At 38.2% G+C, this 21,240-nt stretch overlaps 1 long non-coding RNA gene across 1 annotated transcript; it reads right to left on the bottom strand.

Moving 5' to 3' along the window:
* Nucleotides 1–2,811: 2,811 nt before the first annotated feature.
* On the bottom strand, nucleotides 2,812–20,398 carry LOC107833237 (uncharacterized). Its single transcript, XR_001658954.1, has 3 exons — nucleotides 20,252–20,398; nucleotides 12,026–12,028; nucleotides 2,812–2,824 (listed from the first exon to the last, which is right to left on the bottom strand). It is a non-coding gene; the product is annotated as an uncharacterized LOC107833237 (long non-coding RNA).
* Nucleotides 20,399–21,240: the final 842 nt, after the last annotated feature.

The raw sequence follows: 21,240 nt of genomic DNA, 5'->3' as shown, positions 1-21,240 counted from the left end.
ATAAGAAATATTTTTGCTATCTATTTGTTGACACTGTCACCATGTTGTGACAGGATGGTACCAGCCAGGAGGAGGGTCTTAGAGCTGTCCATCACCCTGTGACTGCCAAGGCTAGTTAGCATAGGTGCCGATGATGGCAGATAAACTGTTTTTCTGTAACTGTATTTTGTTTTTATCCACCATTAGCACATTTAGCAGTGCGTACATGAGGTTAACTGACAGCACTAAGACACTCCTCCTGGCTCTAATTGGTTGTTTTTGGTCAGGAGCGATGCGTTTCTTTGGACGGCAATAATAGCTGAGGGAGGAGATGAATGAGATTAATCTTTTCATAGATTATCTATTTCATATTACACTGTCAGGAAATTGCGACAGCTTTAACAAATATGTAAAAGACTTTTTCTTTTTTTTATAAAAGTTACATACTGCTGCAAGCACAACTGCAGTCAAAAAGCTCCCGCATCATCACATCCTGTATGTTTTATTGCACTCATGCACCATTCCACTGCGAATGCTGATTTTACAAGTTTTCTGTATCTATTAAATATATGTCCTCCCTTTTTAAATAACCTTCCCTAACAGCCTTCGCCATCAAGTCACCGAAGCAAATCAAACCGCAAATCTGTGCTCAAAAAGGCAGAAGGGGAAAATAAAAATAATGATAAAAAAAGAACGATAGAGATACAAATAGCTGGAGCTGTCATATAGTTGGACATATTCCTAGGGGGTGTATTGATCTGTCAAAAATGAGTCAAACTTCACTACCTTCAGATCTGCACCTTCTGACACATTCTAGATGGGTAGATGGATCCGATGCGTATTGTGGTGCCATCGCATGCATCAAAGTGATGTTGAAGCAAAGGCAGCGCAGTGGCCGATACCCCCTCACATGCCAGCTTTTGGCTGGTGAACCAGGCAACGCCAAGACTCTAATATCAATCAAAGTCACATTGAAAACAATCAACTGATATGATACACCCTGCACAGACTGCTGGACTGAGATTGGAGGAAGAGGCCGTTAACTTGCACATGGAATCAGATCCATTATCACCCCTTCAGAGCATGTCACCTGCCATTCCACTCCGCTCCCAATATTGATCATTTCGCGCCACATTTAGAGAAAATTCCACCCAAGGTGACACTGAAAAACACCCGGGAGAGAGAGAGAGAAACAGAGGGAGAGGGGGAACAAATCCGGTCCTTTTTGCAATGAGCTCTTAGATGAGTTAATTTAATCCCCGGACAAAACAAATTAGAGCTAAGATGTATCATGTTCCGTGCCAAGTCCTAATGGCCTCATCGTTTCTGAGGTGCCATGCGAGAACGCGAGGGTCCCCTGGCATCCACAAAAACCGGTATGGTGCTTTCTGATCCATTAGTCACACATCTAAATTTAATGGCTACACCACAAACGGAAAGTTAAAAAAAAGCAAACAAAAAAAACAAAAACAACTCTCTTGCTGTTTGCCTGGGCAATGTCAAACTGCACAAACTTTGTTCTACTAAGCCGCGAGCTGTCACTGCCAATTGTGGAAATTGGACTTTATTCACTGGTCGGACGTCTTGTGCTGTCTGAACACAAATGTGTTAGAGAGTCTCGTCTTCTTGACAGAATTGACGTTGGTTAGTGCAACAGATCATCCAAGTAAAACAAGATCATAAACAGTATTTCCCACAGAAACATTTCAACTTGAAACTTGCTTTTGCTTTGATGTATAATACATCAGATTGACTTGGATAGTGCAAAAATATGAAATTGTACAGTATGAATGAAACATAAAATCAATGCATTTCCAGTAAACTTAGGGTTCTGCTACTTTCCATTAAAGATGTTCTAGTAAGCATGGTGGTGTACAGTAAGTGTATTTATCAAAGACGTCCACCCCAAGCACTCTTAGTAGTTTAGTACATCTGAAATATCCTTTTTGTGTTCAAACTTGTTTTTTTTTTTCCTTTTCTTTATGTTGTAAACAAGTCAATAATCATCATGTGTTCATGTTTTAATTTTCTCTCTTTTCAGAGGAGTCCAGTTCTTGAATCTTGTTCTGCCAGAAACCAAAGAAAAGCCTCTCTCTCCATCCAGGGTTTACTTGAAACTTGGTTGGTTCTTGTTGTACCTGTACCTTAGCTGTTTTCTGGACAGAAATCTCAGGTGTTGTTCCTGGTGTCTTTTCACAGTTTGCAGGCCTAATGATCCAGTGACCACTGATACCTTGACTTAACGCAGCATCTTTATTTCCTCCTTTAGGCCAATTTCAAGGCATCAGATTCAGCTACAATGCAAAGTCAGTTTTCTTTTAAGATGTTGATAAACACATCTTCATATTGACTGAAGGTAAAAGTCATTTGATTGTGGTATAAGATGGCACTATGTGCCTGGAAAATACTGGGGTTAAGACTTGAAACATTTTTACATACAACAGTTCCTGTATTCACGTGTTTCTGGTACGTCTGAAAAGCTGACGCACAAGCGACATACACAAACAGTGATGGACGACAAAGCCGCTTCTCTTGACCCACTGGGGGTTAGTTTTTGTTTCACAAAACAACTTTGGAGCAAAATTATGAGTTAATCAAGATAAAATCATTAATTTTAGGCCTGAATTTATATGCAAAATTATACATAAACATTGAGTCATGTATACATTTGATCTTTTTCAACTTTAGCATATTGAAGTTGGGTATTTTATGAAAAAAAAATATTCAGGCATTCTATATTGCAAGTCTATATAAAATGTAAACGATCAAACCTACAGCATGTATGGCCTTCATCTCCATCTTAAGCTTCAGGCGAGAATTCTCAAATAGATGCTTCACACCTCAGCTTGCTCAAAATGTCACCGTCTGACAACGTTAAGCAGCTTTCAGTATCCTTTTTCTGAACCGAGGTGACACCTGTCGTCTTGATTAAAGACATAACTCAGTGTCTCATATTCTAAAAATATGCTGAATGAACGTAACTGCTGCTTCCCAGGATCTATAATTAATGTGGTCATATCCAGCGCTGGGAGAGGAAATCTGATGTCTCTCCCCCCGCCGTCTCTCCACAGCCTTGAATGATCCCTGAGAGAACGGCGAGCTGCAAAGGCATAAACATGACTGTGATATCAAAACTTCCCCGTCTCTGTCATTAGTGTTCTGACAGCTGCCTGCACTAATTAGCTATCAAAGATCTCTTTCTTCTCCAGCAGCAGCTAACACCGGTTCAGTAACATCGCAGCTGTCAGAGCGCGTTCTTGTTGCTGGTTATGTCTGTTTGCAAAGGGTAAATACATGCTACAATTAAACGCAAATGAGATCAAATTTTGAACTTTTTGGACAGTTTTTTTTTTTTGATATAGAGAAAAGTAAGTATTTATGTAAGTTTTTTAAAAAATGTGCACATAGGGTAGCTGAATGGTGAATAAGTTCTAGTTAGCTCATTTTGGGGGTAGGAGTTTATAAGTTCTCACTTCTTCCTACCCCATTTTGAGCATGATATGTTAACTGAAACAAAAAAATCTGTATTTTCTCTTCTTTTTTATGCACTTCTTGTTACTGTGCACTATTTTATTTTTATATTTGTATCATGTTCGAATAAAATTTCATTTCAAAATTTCAAATTTCATTTCATTTCCTAAGCAAATAAGCTGAAAGTGAGATTGCCTGAGTTCACCACCTACATGCATAACACAATGTCCACCAAAGATAAAACTAGTGACTGTAAAGTCTTCAGCTATCCAGTGAGAATGAAGAGGTCAGGCTAATTGTTGACCATCTGCAGTGGTGTGGAGACTCAACAAACCAGCAACACACACAGGGATTTAAAGGATTTTTATTGTCATTGTTTGTGGTTCAGCACAAATGGCACTGTCTGAGCTTCCATTACAAATGTGTGTAATACGTTGTCAATATTCAGCTAACCATCCCCCACTTCCCCCCAAAATTTTGCAATTGTGGCGTTTCCATTAAATCAGAAACGCAATTAAAATCACACGTGAATATGTCTGTTCACTCGATAAATCATAAAAAAACATGGCCAGGTCGTGATCCTCCATCTACTTTTTGTCATCGTCGTCTTCTTCATGGTTTGCGCCAGTGGCAGTGTCCGGTTGTTGATCATGTGACAAACATGTTACACAATGCAGGTTTAAAACCACATAATTAGCTCTCCCCAAAACACAGAGGACAGCCAGCTCAGAATAACAAACAACGATAGGTTTACTTAAATCTTATTCCCTTTGCGGATCATCATCGTTCCTATTGGGGGTGTGAACTTTTCCAGAGCAAGTCCCTGTCTGGAACGTAGACCATATCTTAGATATGATAGATACAGCTCATCGTTGCTCGGCGGGGACGAATGACGCCACTCAGTCTGAGTCTGAAATCATCTTGTTAGGTGGGCCACAGGTGGTGATTTACCTAACTTGATTTGCTTGTTTAAAGCCTCCAAGTGTCTCCTCACCATCCATCACCGAGGCTGCAGGATGGGCTAGAGAGCTGAAGGATATTAAATCAGTGGCAACTCAGCTGCTTGGCTTCCTAGACCTTTTCTATTGCCTCCCATCTTAAGAACTGCCACTCTCCATAAAGCTAACCCACAGATAATCCGATCAATTATGTAAACAGTGAATAATAGATACGCTTCGGCATAAATATCTTATAAGTGCACCACCCTGACAGAGAGGCTCCGTTGTAACCACTGTAGTCTGGTTTGCTGCTATCAAAGGCAGATATCAATCTTTGATTTCTCCAATCTTCTGGTCAATATAGCTGTAAGAATCTCAAAGTTTACAGCTTTTCACATTTTCCACTAAGTGCTATATAATGCACCTGTTATAGCTAATGTGTTCTGTTTATGTTGCTTGCTGTCAAGATCCACACCAACTCTCTGTTTTATAATCTCAGGCTGCAAACAGGCGTCAGTGCAATTATTAGATGGGAGACTTAACGTCCCCCTCGGTCCTCTATTATTCTTATACGTTTCCTCCCAGGTTGAAATGCTTTTAGACTTGGCACATTGCAATGTGTTGACAAAAAAAGCCTATGAGAGCTTATTGGCACACAGATAGATAGTAAAGCCATAAAGTATCATACAGCAAATAGTGTAAAATGCTCTTGGGAAGGATTTTTGGTGCATTTCTGCTGGTTTTCAGTAGGTGATGATTAACTAATAAACATTTGCTAATAAACTGAAAGAATATGTTGAAACACAATACAAGTCCCCTGGTTTTGCCTTTATGGTATGTCTTTTATTAAATTAAGATGTATACTGAAAAAATTAAACATGAGCTGCAAATATTTAGTTATTAGATTTATTTGGACGTTGTTACAATTTATGGCACAACAAAAGGTACTATTACAACATTTATACTGGGAAACTAGATCTGGTGGACTAATGAATTACCTGGGTCAATAATTCTGATCCTTGTAGTGACTTAAGAAACATAAGTCAGATTCTTCTTGAACACCTCAACTCAATCTGTGTAGATGTAAAGAAACCAATATCTAAAGAATCTAAAGAATCTAAAGAATCTTATGTGATGTAGCTGAGGCCTTGTTCTGGAGGTGAATCTCAGTTGTCACACCACATTCATTGACGTTGATTTGAGAAACAAAGGGAACTCCAATGGGAACAAATTTTTTGTATCATGAGTCAAGTGATCAACTTTCAGATGGTACTATCGGCGAAAACGACTAAGACAGGAAGTGGTAGGAGGATGATGGTTTGTTTTTGTTTTTTTCAGAGAATGTGCTGCTGGCTCCATCAGAGCTCTCACAGCGTCATGCAATTCATAAAACACTGTGTGTGTCATTAAACGTGTTGAATCGATAACTCTTCTGTAAAATCACTGACTACAATTTCTCCAAAAACGGCGCATACACAGCCAATCCCAAGTGTATGGGCTTGTCTGCCTGATAAGTCGCTGACATCTCCTCTGAGGGCTGATAGCTTAGCGCTAACGCCATGGGTGATTTATGAATTTATCTCATGTAACTGTTTACATCCATTGCTGTCATGTTATTTATTGAGTTACTGTGTGAACAAGCGTATTCAGGTGTGATTTTCACTTCATTTTTTATTTAATGGAAACACCACAACTGTGAAATTGTGGGGGGTTTTTGTTTTGTTTTGTCATTAGCAAAATATATACAAAGATTTGTAGACATTTGTAATGGAAATGCAGCTCCTGACACACTGATGGTGGCAAACTACTGGATAGTAGTCACAACAGTATGACATTAGTAGGCAAGTGAAGTGTCTTTCCCAAGGACACAACAAAGGAGATGGACAACCCACTGATTAAAGGACGAACTACCTCCATCGCCACCGTTGACTATACCAGGGTGAGCAGTCCCAGTCCACAAGGGAAATAATGTCCTGCAACTTTTTGATGTACCTCATATTTGATTCAGTTGTGCTGAAGCAGAGACTCCAGTCCTCAAGGACTGGAGTTGATTGGAGTTGAAGACACCTGGTCTACCCAAAACCTGGTCTATACCATTGTCAATAGCCACTTGTCCTTGCAAAACTGGGTAATCAGTCTTTGTTCAAGAGGCAAAGTGCACCCTGGACTGGTGACTAGTTCATCACAGGGCTACGTGGGGACACAAAGGGCAAACATCAACACACTCACACTTAAGGACAATGTGGAGAGACCAATTGACTCAAAAATCATATTTGTAGACTGTATGAGGAAGCTGACGAGAACCTTTGTGTGCACAGTGAGAGCGTGCAAACTATGCAGAAAGTTCTCAGGCCAGGAGTAAAACCCAAGACCTTCTTTCTGCAAGGCAACAGTTCTACCAGCTGGTCACTAATTAAGACAAGAAAAACATTCAGCTTCTATTGCAGCTTAACTGAGATTGTGTTTAGTAAACTTAACCTGTGTTTGTGTTTAGTAAACTTAACCTGTGTTTGTGTTTAGTAAAAATCATTTTTGCAGAAGGGGAAAATGTTGAAGGTACTCAGTCTGATGGAAAAGCATAATTTTTAAAGACAGCTTAAATCCACTTTGAGGAGAAGACATGTGCTTGGAATAAATTATATTTTTTAATTTATTTTTTTGGTACAGTTCAGTTTTTTTTCCCCCTCTGCAGCTGAGACTCGTATCAAGGCATTCTGCCATAAAAAGTTTCAGCCGACTGTGTTCTGCAGTCAAGACTTTGATATAAGTACTTTCATTCCAGCATTCCTCACCTCTAACGAGATTACTTAGCAGGCTTAGTGACTGGCAGAGGAGTTTAGCTGCAGGTAGATGATCAAGAATATGCATGTCTGTTGTAATTAGACTGCGCATGCCACCACAGACCAGAGTTAGGTTTTATTAAGACTAATCTCTTATCTAAACACACAGAAATGCCTGCCCTTTCTGAACCTTTGATTTCCTGACCTGGAGACTTTCCTAATTAGTCGATTTTTCTCAACGTTTTGCCCTTTGCTTATTCAAAGAGACATCTGAATCTGTTTTCTACAGACAGTATCATTCCTATTGAGTGGTTAATATATTTGTAATACAGTTTCGAAAAAGTCACCCGTGTTGTATTTGGCTTGTTCATCTTTACAAATCAGATAAACCTCAGTCAGATTAGCCAGAGAGCGTCTGTGAACAGCAATTTTCAAGTCTTCCCATAGATTCCATACTGTTACATGAATAACCTTTTACCTTAACCATCCCATTGTAACTCTGATTGTGTGTTTAGAGGTTGAACCTGTAGTCTCAAAAAAGATATTTTTCGAATCATTTCAAAGTGTGGCTAGTAGTGAATTTCATCATTTGTACTTGCATGCTGTCGAGTAAACTGACAGCAGCTTTAACAATAGATCCTACCCAACATCTTGTTTCTATAAAACAGCATTAACTGATCCTCTAAGCAGTGAACACATGTGCTATAAATGTATCAGGTTGTATGCTACCCAGAGACTTGGCTCCAGTTGAACAACAATCATGGACGAATAAGGAATGGGAAGCAATTTAGCTTTCAGTTACGGAGGAGGAACGGTAGTCTAAAAGGAGCAGTGTTTTATTTTCTCCATGAAATTACAGGGTTATCTGGCATCTCCTTTATGTATGAAAACAATAAGCCAGATGCGTGTTCGACGACATCTTCCTTCCCTACAGGTGAAATTTATCACCGCAGCATGTTCCAAGGGGAAATATTATATCAGTTGCAAACAGTTTTTTTTTTTCCAAACTAATGTGAAAGAGATTCTGCTTTTACACACAAAAAACCCCTAAAGGCAACACTCAACTATTTTCTTTGAGAGCCAAAAGGAAAAGTCTATTGGAGTCTTTGAGGGCATTTTGCTTCTCTCTGTTCTAACGCCAGATCCCGCAGATGTGCAGCTCTGCTTAACGTGTGCAGTCGTACGGCATACCTTTTATTTATTTATTTATTTTTGGGGGGTGAAACTAAAAGCCATCACACTCCGATGTAAGATGACACAGTCCTCATTTGCTTCAGAGGTGAGAAAATCTCAGGGCCACGGCGTTACGTGACCTTGGCAGTTTTCTCCCCAGGGTGAAGTGAATTAATAGCTGACCTTTAGATTCCATCCTCTGTTATATCCTCTAGTTTTTGTTTTTTCCTCTTTGTGCTGTACTCAGAAAATATGTTTGCTTTTTTATGCTGTCATCCAAGTTAAAGAGGGTTTCCATGACAAGACAGATCTGTCCTGCCTCGCTCGCTGTGCTTTAGGGAGTTTGGGATAACAGATTTGTGAAGAGAGAACTGACCAAAGATAAGAGCTTGCTTGTTAATTTATGACCAAACCTTTGCTTGTGAGTTTGAGCCTATTGACAGAAAGAACAAGCAGCCAAATCTAGTTTTCTCCACAGCCATGCTTCCATCAATGTTTTTTATGTGCACATTATAGTATTGCATTAGAAAAGGTTGATGAAAATGGCAAAATTTTAAATAACTTCCTCAGTTCCACAAATAAGTTTTTACATTTGCTTGAGGTGGTTTTCTCTTTCCTGAAAGGAAATTGAAATGTATTTGCTGGATAAATTTTGACATAGTGAACTTTCTGATCCATTGGTGGGTCTGTGTTTACTAGAGGCACAATTCTCTGAAAATTTCAGCACAGAGGAGCGGACTGTAGCCTATAGAGTGGCCGGCCTGAGACACTCTATGCTGGGATGGGATTGGTGGAATGCTCCCATCCACTCCAAAATATTTCAAAGTTCGAACCTCCTGCATGGACTGGAGTACTCTCTAAGACCTGCTAGTTTGCAACCTCTACATCTTGTTTATTCCAGTCATCTGTAACATCAACATCTAACAGAATTACGCTTTGCACAGCCTGAATTATTCCCTCTAAAATGGAAACACGTCTAGTTTCCATTTTCATTTTCCTTCTTTTGTGCAACATTTCACAAAAGAAACTTGCTTAAAATGTGCTTGTCAATTTGGTAACATAGCATGTGGTTGGAATATATAAAAAGAAAAGCCTAGGAAGTTCAGGGTAGGAGTCACTGAAGGTGGTATTTGGTAAAAATGCACTCTGGACTATTTCCATTACTATGAAGGATATTTTATGTTCCACTGGGGGGAAGCCTCAGGGCTGTCTCTGAATTCCCTGCTAAGATTATATCTCACACCTGGTCTGGAAGCACCTTGTAGTTCCCCTAGATGAGCTGGAGAGGAAGCAGGAGGGAGAGCTCTGCCAAAGCAGCTGCCTCTGCAACTGTCTAATGGATTAATATTGCAGGTGAAACTAATTTTAATACCAATCATAGATTTGATTTTTTTCCAGTTTCGTTCTTATTGGTGATTCAAGAACCGTAACTCAGTAGGTGTGGCTTGCAGTGCATGGCCTCCTGGATTAGATGTTGATGTGTTCTTGGAGTAGATTAGTAAATTAGGTAGACAGCGAGTGGTAGGAAAGTTTGCCATTGTTCCATATTTTCTTTGTGGATAATGTGTCTCACTTTTATTTACTGGATTGCCGAAGCATTAGCGATGGCCTTTGTAACACATTCCAGATGTGTAGATGTCAGTGGCTTTGTTTCTCATCCGTTGTTGAATTTCTGTACCTCGTACCAAGAGGTATTCCTTTTAGTGATCTTTTAGCCTTTGTCAGGTTGTCAGAATAGTTCTATATGCAGAAATTGGTTTGGATTTTATTAAAATGGAACCATCATTTGGGAACAGCTCTCCATGACTGCGTATTGGGGCCATTGCAGATTTTGCAGAGTAAATGTTTGCCAAAAAACTGAGAAATTTTGAGATTAACCTCTGTAATTTTCTTGAAAAAAATTTAGATTTTCAAGAGTTTTGAAAGTAAAAAAATATCCAACTTTTAAAAATCAGAAAATTTCCAAAAGCCACATTTTTTTATAAGTTTAAGCTCAGAAAGTTCCAAACTTTTGCTAAAGAATTTCTGAGATTAATCTCAATTTTTTTTTTTTTTTTACAAATTTGACTTTTCAAACTCAGAAAGTTTCACATTTTTTGGTGGAAATTTACTAAAAAAATGTTTTCTATCTGCAATTACCCTAATACGCCGTTGCAGCTTTCTGCACAAAAGTCACCTAATTTGACAATTTCTTTGGTCATCCTAATGTCTTGATTGTTTGAAAAACAGCAAAAACAAAAGAAATCTATAAGGGGGGCAATTACTTTTTTCCAACACTGTGTGGAAAGAACAAAAAAAATGCTGCTTGGGAAAAAGCAACAGAAATGATCAAGTCTGATTTCACTGTAAAGAACCCTGCAGAGGTGCAGGAAATGCTGGGATTACAAATGTGTTGGCAAAAAAGAAATCTCTCTTACACAAGGACATGAGCGGGGGCTCTGGGACGGCGACAAGGCGGCCTCGTTTTATCTATAATGCATGAACTCAGGTTTTATACCAGGTCTTAGTGTTTTATAGAGATGATTTATAAGGAACCAGATGTACAATATGAGCATGTTTCCCTTACGAACTGAAGGTCAGCTGTGCTTGAGCCAGTGTCACCTCATTCTGTCTCAAAAATATACATCTAGATGGAACGTTTTAAAAACTTAGTGCAAGAGCAGCATTACCATGGAAACCACTGATGATGCATGCATATAAGCAAAACAAGATTAGATTTAAAGATGGATGGGGGCGATACATAATCAGAAAAATTTACCATGCTGCTACCATTTTTATTTTTCGCATCACATTTTGTGGCTTCTCTCTCCGACCATTAACATTTCATACCAGAAAAACATTCCTCTGAAAAAACAAAACAAAAAAAAACATGTTTATGTATGGTGTGAATAATGCATGCAGTGAGCATATTCTCAGTGCACACTGTTCCTCTTGTCAACATTCAACATCTGTTAAAGAAAAAGACATCTGAATTTTTCAAAAGTGGCATTTGACCTACCGAGACACGTCTCAACGCTGCTCATGTCCGACTGCTTGAACTGCGGGGGAGTCGACGTCAAAAACGCAGCGCAAGCTTGTTTCTGCTTTTTGTTTCATGAGAGTCGGGTCTTCTGCGGCTCCTATGGGCTGGCTATAGTCTGCAATGAATCCATGCTGTGGGCATCAATCATGGTTTGTTTCACATGGGCAAACGGTAAGGAGAGGGAAATTGCAACTTTCAACCTCAGCTAAATTCTATAAAACCCTTCACAACATGTTTCTCATTCACTCATTTATGCAAGTCATTTGCTGTGGATCTGCTACACATGGTTCTGAGCCGCTGCTCGGTGAAATCTCAGCTTCGGTCTTGCCCGATGGCACTACTGCACAGTAAGGGGGTTACATTTATAATGACTGTCCCAATCCCAGCGCTCAGACTGGGGTTGGATGAGGGTATTATGACATTATAAGGAGTCTCAGACTGAACTAAAGTCCATACCTATTACTATTGCAATTTCCATAACCAACTTGTGGGCATATTAATGTTTTGCTCAGCAATCAAAGTTTTTACCTTTACAAAGATATTCACTATTCACAGTAAAAGCTGCAGTATGTAACATTTTGTAAAAAAAAAAAAAAAAAAAACTTTTTTTTTTTTTTTTTACATTTGTTAAAATTATCATTGTCGTTACAGTATAATACGACAGTCTGTGAAAAGAATGGAGCTCCTCTGCCTTCTCCCAGTGCCAACTTCAGAAATACACCAGGAGGAGGGTCTTAGCGCTGTTAATCACTCTCACCACATCATGCTTGCTCTTCGCTGAGCTACAGGTTCATCACAACATAGCCTGCCATAAAATGCTAATGCTAGCAAGCATAGCCTCCCATGACAGTGGATAAACGGTTAGCTTTTCCTCTGCCATTAGCACATTGAGTAGCATACAGCAGATTAAATGACAGCGCTGAAACCTTCCGTAACTCTGTTTTTGTTATGGTCCACTTAGATTGGTAATGTGGATCGTATTAAAAAAGAAGCTATGACTTAAAATCTTCATGTTACTTGTGGACTATGAGGTTAGAAACAGAATTAAATTCCAAGAGGTCTTTCAAAAACAATTAAACGTTTAAAAAAGCATCAGTCAAATAGAATGTTTTCTTGTTTTGTTTTAGTTAACATTAATTGCTTACATGTGGCTAAGAGTGCAATTAATTGTACTAAATACTATTATTATTTTTCTCTATATTTGTACAGTACTTTGGTCAGGTGTTGGTCATAAGTGCTTTAGGGAAAAAAGAAGTGGTATGGAATAGTATTGCATGGCATGTTATCTTATGCTATGGCTATTTAGCAATATATAGTGACTTTATTAGCAAGATCTAATAGTTTATAGGATGTAGCACCAGTGGAGCAGTTCAACTGAAGTCAAAGTGTCACTTTAATGAACCAATAAAACAACTTTTTTCAAAGTTTTGTCCCAGCATGAGGAACTAAAACCACAAAGAAATGTGTTATGAGGTGAATAAATCAACAAGTCGTATCAAAACAGACAACATGCCAGCATTAGCAGTAGACTGCTCTGAGTAAAACCATGGTGCCCTGGAACAAAGAGGGAGTTTATTGAAGGCTGCAACTATTTTTATAGCTTCCCTTATATGCTTAGAAACATAACACGGAGCAGCTAAGGTAAGCAAGCTAAGTGCTATACAATCATAATGCTAATGTGACTTGTGATACTGATATGTTATTGGTTATTTCCTAGTAGATGCATTACACTGATTTGGTGTGGTGTTGGACTGCGACACTGTGTTGATAAACGGCTAATCACAAAAGACTTTGTTTTGTTTCTATGACAACAAACTTTGGTCAGGTCATTCCTAGCATTTATAGTTTACAGTTTTTCATTTATATTTTTCCGAGTCATGTCACAACACAAGCTGCAAGCAGTTTTCCATTTTCACACACCTGCAGTAATATCAATTCCACCTACGCCCATGCATGATGAGTCGATCAATAACATGTTCAAGTGTCAGTGCTCCTAAAAGCCTTTCAACATGTAGAGACCAAAAAAAAAAAAAAAAAAAGCCTGCAATCGAACATGCAATCTCCTGAACCGCAGCCACCACACTTACAGAAGGGGTGGGAATCAAACATCTAAACTTGCAATTATTTGACAACCTGCTCTACTACCTGATCATTAGTGCTCCAATGCCCACACTTCAGTATACTTGGATTCTTCAAGAACCAAGAAACACTAAGAGGGGGAAGAGTGGGGGCAGGGAATCAATACAGACCCTTCACATTCTAGACATAACCTTTCTCGTCTCCCCTCAAACAGCCGCAGCAGAGCGCTGGGCGTAAAAGCCCACTGATAACCGGAGAAGTTCCTTTGCTCTTGATTTGCATCACCACATACCTGATTTTTAGCTCAGCAATATATATTTTATAAAGTGGATATGAAAATTAAAATCAGTTAAGTAAATTATTCTAAACCATTAATAGGGATTTATAGTGTGTGATTAGAAAGAAGTTAGGTGACCACGGCCTTACCAATAATTGAGGTTTCAGGTATTTATAACTGCTTGTCAATAGTCTGTTACATGTTACCAGCTTAATGAGAATATTTTTTATAAGTCCTTCATATGGTTTGTCTTATAAGGGACATCAACATTTATTCCCTACACTGTCTTTGTGTGACCTGGCTTAATGACTACATTTATTAAGTTTATCTGTCTTTTATAAGAACATAAATGTAGCCATGAACAAGAGTATGTGCAGAACTGAACTCTTCACAGCTGTGCAGCTCAAAAATATTATTTGGTTTATTTTGCTAAACTAGCTCCGGAATCAGTTAAATAAGGAACAGCAAAACAGGATTGGCTTATAAGTTTGACTAGGGATGTAAAAATTCATCTAGCTAAAAATGACAAGATGGTACATAATGACTGAGTTACCTAAAACATGTACGGCCCCCCTGGGGACAGGATGAACTCCTGAGCCACCATCAGCCATGATGGATTAATTCAATTCAAATTAAAAAAATACTTTCTTGATCCCAAAGGGAAATTAAATGTTGTTGTAACTCATTTAATTAAAGAGTTATTGTAGCTGGTGATGGCTGTCGGCAAGAAAGATCTCCTAAAGTGATCAATGTCACACCGAGGCTACTAAGAAGAGGGTTGAAAGAGGAAAAAACTTAATTGGGTTACTAAATATGTAATGATTGGGCTCATTTTATTTATAGTTAAATTTGGCATTAAAATCATTCCGATTTAAATAAATAAGGACTACAACCTCACAAAGTCTAAAGACTTTCATTAATAAACAATGAAAGTTTATTAATGCTAACTTTATGTCCAATTTTGTTGTCAGCAGTAGATCTTGATAACTGACTTATATCCCACCCATGACAACATTATCATACAAAATCATTTTAAGTTTAAATATGCACTAAAAATTAGCAGGAAAAAATTTGAAACAACCTCAAAATCTCCAAAATGAACTGTATTGATGATTTAGGTTAGCCAACAGATCTAACAAGCACTAACTTGATTTAACTTGAAAAGATTACATTAGTTAATGTTAAACAAACTTGTCCCATAGTGAACACAACCCACTGACAATCTCATACTATGCAAGACTTTAATTAAAGTCCAGTTAGGTCACAGTGTAGTTCAACAGTGTAGCCTTTAATGGATGCTAGAGCTTTTCTAACAGCCTGGGTCAAATTTTCTGACCCAGCCTCTGTCAAGACATCTGTTCCATAAACAGCCCATCTGCTTTTTGAGTGCGTTCAATATCTGTTGGTTGACACAGAGACAAAACGGAGCATAATGTATTCACATTTGTTTACATCGCTGACAAGCGTTTAGCTTAATGGCTCTGAGCGACAAAACCTCAGATTTGCTTCTTTTTTTTCCCCCTCCTTTCTTTCTCTTTGACAGTTGGGGCTCCTGACGGTCAAACCTCGGGCCATAATGCTTCTGCCACTCACAACACCGATTCAATTTACTCTCATTTCCCGCTGTCTGCATGCCAGGGCCAATAAAAAGAATCGCATCAACCTGATGGAACGTGTTTCCCCGGCATAAAAGAAACATCGCTAACTGACGCTGTGTCAGCTGGGAACAAAAGGACACGCCGGAGCTGTCAGGTTTTATACGACGAGACATTAGAATACACGACAGGCTGTGGCATTTATGTTTGTGCAGCATCATGGAGTGGATGCCGTGGAAACACATTTTCAGACCGTTTTACGGCGGCACAGTGGCAGTTTCTGACCCCACGTCTTCTTCACGTCTCCCTCACGTTAACAACACACTGAGTCCACACTGTAAATATTTAACCGGTACGGTTTTCTTACTTTATTATGAATTTAAACCGAAACCAAAGTGGTTAATGGTTTGTCTGAATTGATGTTAAAACGGGAAACCTGAGGTTAAACTGAGTTTACCCAAAGGAACAAATGGTGTTTTTTTCCAAAGTAATATCTAATTTATTGTCTTTACTTCTCAGGAGCTGCTATATAAAGTCACACAGCCATGCTTTATTACACCCTCTGAAATCCCACAGCTCTGTTTAATTCAACTTCTTTGTTTTTCACCTCACCTTCATGCCCTGCTGGTAGGTTTGGGTTTTTTTTCTCCTCCCAGAAAAATTCATACCCACTTTGCTAAGGATGTTTCAGAGCAGTCTCACCTGGGAAATAGTTTGGCCTTTCAAAGAAAAACTAGTGCAGGAGTGTATGTGTGTGTGTGTGTGTGTGTGTGTGTCCCCTCTTCCCTGCGTTCGCCACACCTCGGGATCATTTGCATAGCGTTCCCGAGAGCAGAGTGGGGTTCTGAATAGTCCGAGGTCCTGCTCAATAAAGAATACGGTAAGTGAAGTGTGAAATAAAGCAGCAGATGGGGACCTTGTTCACTTGCGCTGGTGGAGACGGTGATAAAACTGGGGCAGGGATCTTGTTGCTGTCATAGCCGAGGCACCAGGAGCACAAACAGAGCAAATATGAGAAATTCCTCTACAGCAAACAACTTAGACGACAACTCAAATCTCAGTAAAGGTACAGAAAAGGGGCGACGTCACAAACAGTGCTTGGAAAGGTTACATTTAACAGGACACTGAATTTTAACAGGATACTAGTAGTAAATATATACTACATATCAACCTTTTTTTTTAATAACCTGACAGAAATGAGTCATGACTGTCGACGCAGTGCAGATAAGTGTCAGCATGATTCACTGTTAATGAGCTCTATAATTATGTCTGCAGCTACAGGTAAACTGACTACTGACATGTTAATAGATGCAAAAATGGTCTCTAGTGTTTATGTGTGTGTTCCATAACGTGTAAATAAGTGATTTAGTGAGCCTAGAAGTTAAGTACTTTGATTTCCTGTGTAAATTGTGCAAGGAAAACATATTTTAGAGACCATTGTCTTGGAAATTATCTGTAGTAGCTAGACGGCAATTCTTGCGCTAGTTTTGTATGTTCATGTAACCTAGCTTGTCACAGGTTTCTGCTCTGGTCTTCTTGTAGTCTCTGGATTTGATTCATATTGGATTTAATGTTATCATGTAATTTGTTGGCTTTATTTGAAATACATGTTGAAAATGTGGTATTTTAAAGTTTACTTCAGCATTCAGGCTAATCTCCCAGAGTTAGCCTGAATGCTAAGCACAGTAAAAAAGTGTCCAAATATTGATTTAGATGGCAAGGGTGCTGTAACATAACCTGATAAAAAGCATGTAACGTTGACCATCCATTTTCTACGGTTGTTCTGACCGGAAACGACAGCAGCTGTGGGTAAAAGGTGTCGTGTCACTTCCTGTTTGTACACAGTGGAATTGTTTGATCAAGCTGATTCTCTCGACCTAATCCAGATTCTCTTAACTGTAATACTACACAGTTATTCTAACACTTAAGTAGGTTTTAAAGTTTTCTGTTCCTGTATGTCCTGATGGTTTACCTTTGTGTTTCAAAATGTTTTTTGTTAGTTTTAAAGGTTGCTAGCACAGCATTAGATCAAGCATTACAAATGTGCGCAAATCTTTCCTGCTGATCTCGTCAAAACGATTTCAAGACTGAAGCGTTTCCATTAAATAAGAAATTAAATTAAATGAATACATGTACATGAATAAGCTTGTTCACATGATAAGTCATTAAAATCCATGGCAGTGACTGATTTACCGATGAGATTTTACAGCAGAGCTATGGATGCAACATGTTCAAATGACACATAACTTTTTAACTGTGATGCTGTGATAACTCTGGTGAAGCCAGCTGCACATTGTCCAAAAAAACCCCTCCAAAACAAATCATCATTTTCCTGCCACTTCCTGTTGTTGTCTTCTTTGTGGTTTTCGCCAGTAGTAACTTCTGGCTGTTGATCATGTGAGTCGTGATGCAACAAATAGTGTTTCCATTGCAGTTTTGTGAAATACATCTATTTCAGTAGATGTATTTCTACTGAAATAGATGTAGATGAAACAAATACATGTTTTGATAGCTATGATATAGAAAAAATAATAATTTCAAACAATAAAGAGTGACAAAAAGTAAGAGTAGCAGTAGAAATATGCAAAGGGGCAAACACTTTTTCACAACACTGCAGATGAGCCCCTGTCCATGGCTTTCAGTTCAATAGATCTTTAGAAGCACTGAAAAAATAAAGACCTTCCAGATAAATCAGATATCTCACTGAAAGATTACAAAAATCCAGTTTCTCTGACACAATGAGTTCAAATTAGGTGCTGTTATTAATAAAGAGAGGGGTTGGGAAACAAAGGAACCTGAAAGTCTTAGTAATGACTCAGGAGCCATTATATCATTAGACCACATACATGCCCTATAAATGAAAATTAAGATCCCCCATCATCTGGTCTTTGAGTGGAGAGAAAAAGAGGTGGATTTTTCCAACAATGCATGAGTGCCAGGCACCACTCTGTAATTAGAGAGTCACTGGTATCAATCACCCTGCAGTGGCAGGCTAATTTTTCCATCATCAATTACCTTGGAACATTTTGGACGCCGATCAGACGAGACCCGTCTTAAACCCTCTGCCTGGCTGTCACTGACACTAATGGAATTTTAAATCTTCCCTCACAGTGGAGTTCTGCTTAAGTGCAAGTCCCAATTATGGGGAGAGTAATTTAGCTAATCTACTTGAAAAGACACGATAGGCTGCAATCAATATCAAAATATGTCCCCTGCTTAGTGGCAAGCAATTTCCTTCAATTCCAACACACCGGGTTTCCATTTCTGATGTCTGTGTTTACTAAAGCACGGCAACTTACCTTTACCTCCCAAAAGAGCAGGAGAGCAATGCCATGTTAAGGCTTTTGTTATGGTAGTTTTTGCCTTGAGCTGTGGAGCAAATATACAAACAGCTTCAAAGCTGTGCTTCAAAGTCAGCTTCATATTTGCTCGTATCATGGATGGCAAAGACGGGCGGAAATATTTTTATGGTGCTTTATCTCAAATCCTGGTGGCTAACTCCCCATTCCTGGTTTAAAGTATGCAGGTACATTATGCTTTTATTTATTTCAAAAAGGTTTTTGAAAACAAGAAACCAGTAGAACAAGAGAAAGCATGCATACATATCCAAGAAGAAAATAATTAGCTTACTGCTACTTTTTTGTTTGAAAAGGAGTAGGAAGAAGTAAATACTTATTTAAGCCACACCCCGTAGAGCAATTTATTGAAGTATATCACTTAACTCAGCTGTTATCAGATATTTGTAATTCAAAAACATGTTGTAGTTAGTATTCTTGTTCCTGTTCAATCTACTGTGCTAAAGAACCAACAAAAAACAAAATAAACAAAAACAAAAATGATTTCAATTTGACCCGCATAACAGGGCAAGAAAACCTACTAACTCATAATAATAATAATAATAATAATAATAATAATTATAATAATAATAATTGTAAATAATAATCGAATGTACAGCAACAGAGCAATTACCAACTTCTTGCCAACAGATATCATATAATATACTCAGTTATATAGCACACAAATGTATTTATAAAAAACTAATGGCTGAAATAACAATAAAATAAAAATAATAATCTATTAATAATGGTAGTGGTATCATAAAAAGGAATGTTGTGAAAAAGTTTAATGTCATTTTTTTTCTGAAAAGTTTGGTAATACCAGATTGAAGAAAAACAATATTAGAAGTGAAAGTAAGACGATTTTAAGTAAATAAATAATAAATAAATAATAAGATATTAGTTCCACCAGTAGATTATTTCGTTTAGAAGACATCTGATTCATGTTATAAGTGGAATAATCTGCCATTATAACTAGTTCTTTTTCATCCGTATTCAACAATTGACTTAAAACAAGCTCTTATATCTTTCTGAAAGTTTCTTATAAGTTAGTTTGTCTTATTTGAATTGTGATATTTGCACTAGAAAATATTTTATGGATTTTATGCTATTGCAGTGTGTGTGAAGAAATCTTTCTTTTAGAATTACATTAGTTTCCTGGGCACCTTATGGTTAATAATCTGTTGTCTTTCTCCTTTGACTGGTTCGTTGTTCGGTCAGTTCATCCAAAGAATCGTTAGTCACTTTAGTGAATTTCTTCAGTTTCTTCAGCTTGAACTGCAAACAGAATCAATCAATCAATCAATCAAATTTTATTTGTATAGCACATTTCAGCAGCAAGGCATTTCAAAGTGCTTTACATAATTAAAATAAAAGCAGCATGTGACATTGAATAAACAGTGAGAGAGAAAGAGATTTTGAAAAAGATTAAAAAAGATAAAAACATTAAAACCCGCGCCCCTTTTAGGACTTCAGTTAAAAGTCGTTTAACTGGGGCTCTATCCCTCTGGGACTTTAGTCAAAAACACCGTTTGACAAGGACTCCAACCTCTAGGTTTTTAGTTGAAACGCCGTCAACTGGGACTCTAAACCCCGTAGGACTTTAGTTAAACGTCATTTAACAAGGATTCTCACACCCCTAGATATAGATTCATTGAACTGGGACGTTTTCCAGGGGGCTTTACATAGTGTGAAAGAGAAATAAAAAGAAGTTAATAACTAGATGAAAAGTAAAGATAAAAACATTAAAAACATCGAATATATAGAAACTAAAGATAAAACAAGGTACGACTGCCTTTGGGCAGTCTGGATTTAAGAGCATAACTAGACAGGGACAGGAACGAGAATAAAGGAAGCAAGAAATTTCCACTTTTGAATGTTGCTTATGTTGCTCTTTTGGTAATGAATTGCACAGAAAATCAATAAGGTTCAACAAAACACCTTTCCCTTCTCCTGATGCATCCTCATTGTTCTCACTGCTGTAGTTCATGCTCCTATCACTCCTATCATTTTTGGTTCTTTGGTAGTTGATAATATTTTTAATAAGTCATTATTGTAAAACGAAGACACGTAATTTAAGGTATTTTGGGCTTATGATTCCGATGATGAGAGACTTCCAAGACTGAGGAACAGGCATTCGGGAAACTGGAAAGGGCTGGTGATTTAAAGGATCACAGGAAAAACCGGCATAGAGGAGACAGACAATTGAAGAACTGCTGAGAAGGAAATGAATCTGACTGACTCTAAACTTCTGGGGAAGGTGGATGAGTGACACACAGATCCAGTCGGACTAATTGGTCGAATGCAGTGCCGTTGGGAGAAAACCTGAAGAGCTGAGTGAAAATGACTGAACACACAGATAAACAAAGAAGGCACAAAAGAATTAAACTGAATTAAAACCTAAAGACTAATATTAAAATGAAAATCAGGGGTCATTTTTTGTGTTTCCTAAAATAGAGTGGAATGAAGGCAGAGATTGATGGACTGATTGGAGCCTCATCTGCAGTAATGGTGACACATCCATGGCTCGTCATGGAGAAAAAACCTCCAGCTGAGTCAAAAACTAAACTGTTTACCAGTCTGACCTGTTT

The sequence above is a fragment of the Poecilia formosa genome, unplaced genomic scaffold (genome assembly GCF_000485575.1).
Source record: "Poecilia formosa unplaced genomic scaffold, Poecilia_formosa-5.1.2 Scaffold349, whole genome shotgun sequence".
Classification (NCBI taxonomy): domain Eukaryota; kingdom Metazoa; phylum Chordata; class Actinopteri; order Cyprinodontiformes; family Poeciliidae; genus Poecilia; species Poecilia formosa.
The sequence above is the reverse complement of the archived record's forward strand: the minus strand, read 5'-3'. Positions and strand labels throughout refer to the sequence as shown.